This window comes from Etheostoma spectabile, chromosome 17 (genome assembly GCF_008692095.1).
Source record: "Etheostoma spectabile isolate EspeVRDwgs_2016 chromosome 17, UIUC_Espe_1.0, whole genome shotgun sequence".
Classification (NCBI taxonomy): domain Eukaryota; kingdom Metazoa; phylum Chordata; class Actinopteri; order Perciformes; family Percidae; genus Etheostoma; species Etheostoma spectabile.
In genome coordinates, this window is record NC_045749.1 from 9098444 (window position 1) to 9102169 (window position 3726).

General features: G+C 40.2%; 1 long non-coding RNA gene across 1 annotated transcript in view; it reads right to left on the reverse strand.

Annotated features, from left to right (window-relative positions):
• LOC116705579 (uncharacterized) overlaps positions 1-3726 on the reverse strand; it is a 19460-nt gene that overhangs the window by 2366 nt on the left and 13368 nt on the right. The window lies entirely within an intron of this gene.

Below are 3726 nucleotides of genomic sequence, written 5' to 3' on the forward strand. Positions count from 1 at the left end.
AGAGTGTGGTCTAGACCTACTCTATCTGTAAAGTGTCTCAAGATAACTCTTGATATGAATTGATACTATAAATAAAATGTAATTGAATTCAATTCAATTGAAGACAATTGCCCTATGAGCCAAAGTTTCAGAGAGAATTGGAAAAGTAAAGGCAGAATGGCAGTGTGGAGATAAAGAATGGAAAGAAGAGGTACAGCAAGTGATTATTGAGAAGACAAAGACCCCGCTGTCTTGGGACTGACAGCACCCTCTACATCAGGTGCCCCCCATCCCTTGCTCCAAGCTCGCCATCCAATTCCATCCAGACAAGGGAATTTCCTCCTCCCTACCACCGACCTGTCATCCATTTATCCCTCCATTCATCTCTCTTTTCTCCAACAAATGGAAATAATAACACACAACAATACAACAAGTTTGCCGTTCCTCTTCCTTCAACCTCACATCCAAATCTCAGCTACTCAGGATGACAGCTCTTTTGATCAGACCTCTCAAGTCGGTCCCAATGGGTGGAAAGAGATACGTCTGAATCATGCAAAGAATGTAACTGGCAGTTTTTGGTGTGGTCTAGCCATCCTGTCTGCCAGCGAATTCCGCACAGTGCAGGCCAACAGTAGAGACGCCTGCGTTAACACAAGTATTTGGTGTCGCAGACAAAGCTGGTTTTGCATTACATTAGATTAATCAGACACTTTGAGACAACTGGCCAACTCACAATATAATTACAGATGAAGCACTTGCTCATAGAGGTTTACATTCTTAAGATAAGCAAGGACAGGAGTTGTTGACTGTGTGCCTAAACATTGTCTTGGTCGCTTCCAAGGGGCATGAACTAGATGGCCGACTACTCTTACCTGTGGATTTCCCCATGCCTTCAATCCCAGCTTGGACTGCTGTTATTAAATAAGGTGTTTGTGAAGCGTGAGCCATCATAATTACCAAGTGTAAGAGGTGAAAGCAGAAGGCCGTCCGATAGTCAACTAATGGCACAGGAGTTCCATAGGAAAGAACATCTGCTTCTTCCTCACCGAGCAGTCTAGATGCAGACAGATGTTTGCATACTATGGAGTCAAATTTCTTCTGTTGTGCTCTGTTAAAAGTCTTTTCTCCAAGACACACTCTTTCTATTCCTCATGTTAAAGTGCACATTTTCTGTAATCATTCTTGAGTCTTTAATTTTTTTTGGATTTTGGCAAAGTTTGCGGGAATAAACATTCATAGTTTTTGATGCAACATGTCCCACAGATTGGTTGACAAATAAACAGTGTTCACTACAATGATGTCTTCATATTAGATTTTTAATCATGTAGTTTGAGTCTTTTTTGTTTTATTTGTTCAGTTGTGGCAACTCTGTGGCAACAAATGCTAACTAATCTTTATTCTGGACAAGCTGCTGTTGCTGCACTTCCTGTGCGGATGTGCAGATGATTTTTTACAACACTAAAAAGAAATGCTTTAGAATAGAATAGAATGCCTTTATTTTCATTATACACAAGTGCAGTACCTGTGCAACGAGATTTAAGAATAACTTTAATAACTGTGTTAGACTTCACTACAAACCCAAAACCCTGTTGACACAAAAAGACAACAGTAAAGGATAAGGTGAAATTTTTCTCATTGACGACTAATCCTATGAAGAGACTGAAAGCAATCATGTGTAATCAATTCTTAGTAATTTCCCAAATCTCTAGCCTTTCTGTGACTGTCAGCCTAAACCCCATTTGTTCACACCAAAGTTAAAAATCTTAAATAATTGGTCACAAATATATATATGTATACAGTATATAAATTTCCATTAAAAAAAGGCCAAATAATTTCCTTAAACAGCTGGGCACTGTGGTTCTTAGAAAACGGTACTCAAACAGGAGTAACTAGTATATTTGTTGGGAACTATTTTCATCTGCAGACTTGGTGCACTATTGAGTATTGTGTGATCATTCACCGTAATAAAGAGACATGTTACTCAGTGCACCGGTGTGGCTCACTGATATGTTTTTGGTCAACAATGGAGGTGTTTTGAACAGAGGCGAAAGCTTCACCAGGCTTTGGCTACACAGGAAATACTTGTTAGCAGGATCAATTCATTGTTGGTTTGGGTCTTTTATGAGATTTGTTGAAAATAAGAAAAACGTAGGCCTACAATCTCAACAGAATGATCCCTACAGGGTCACAAAGATCACTCCAGTGTTTTGTACCCAGACCAGAGGCAATGTGGAGGTAAAATAAAGTGTTAAGGAAAAAAAAGCACATTGAGATATCTTTCCCCGCCAGGAGCTGGGGACCCTCGGGGCGCAGACATCACACAAAAGAGTTTTAGCTCACACTTGTGACCCAGTGAGCTATGTGCCCTGCAGCATAAAACACAAAGGGAACACAGGTGATTCTACACATGCTCCTGTCCTGCTTTTTCAACACTTGTACTCTCTGTCCCTGTCACCCTGTGCTACTTAGTGACATCAACCTCTGGCACCCTGACAACCAAGACTAGGTTTCAGTTTACAGAGCGACAGTGAACATCCAAGAGGTCTTCTTAACTTTCTATAAAGAGTTCACAGGTTCGGATTAGTAAAACGCATGATGGCGTTTACTGTAGGAAGGAAGAAAGTGTTATGAACTATTCTGTTGCAATCAACTAAAAAGGTTTTTTGTTGAAAGAAAGATGCTTCCCAGTTTAAGGGTATTTTTTTGGACAGCGTTGTCACTTTATTATTCTCTTAATTTAGTTTCAATTGTACCAATGGACAATACAATGTTCTTTGGAGATATGGCGATAAGAAGTCGGGACCTGAAACTGAACCTATGCTTTTAGAGTTTCATGTGTAGGTAATGTTTGCCATTATTTTCATCCTCCACACCCATACAAATGTATCTTTGGATTGCTGAATTAATGATTTAACAGCTTGATTCCTGGTTTGATTGACTGTTAAAAAGCTGTGCATGTCATGACAACATCTCAGTCAAGTATCCACAGATTGGAGAGCAATATCACCGACATTGAGTAATGACACATACTTTATGTGCGCAGGGGGATGTGTCATCACCTGCATGTTTGCCATTCAATCCACACAGCCTTTTCCTTGTTAATTTACACAAAAGCTGAACATGAGCATGCATGGGGCCGCAGTTTTACCTGGAGCCAACAGTGCTGAGTTACAAGTGAACCCAGGTTAGAAAGGTAAAGCCACACCAGCAAGGGCTTAGAAGCATAGAGTTCAAGGAAGGAAATGTGTTCATGTGTGTTATGAAGTCAGTGTATTATAACATCTAAGGTGGTGTAACATTAAAGTTCAAAATCAGTGCATCAGGGTAGAAATCTGCAGGTAATGTTACAGAAAAGGGAGAGACGTCACACAGCAGTGCCCAGAAATCATTTATCTACAGAAATTTATCATTATAATATCATCATGTATGATATATAACCACATTATACTGCATGATATGGACACTGTGTTTTTTTCCTCCCAGCCTTTTGTCAGATTTTGGGAAAGACACCGTCTTAATTTAATCCAGGTTTGGGAATTCCCAGAGTATTTACAGCTATCATTACCGTCTGGGCTACATTGTGTGATGAGCTACCTGATGCAACCAGACAAACAGTGTGCCTGCACTGACAGCATTAAGGAAACTGAATGAGACACACACACACACGCACATGAACACACACATACACACACACACACGCACATGAACACACACATACACACACACACACACACACACACACACACA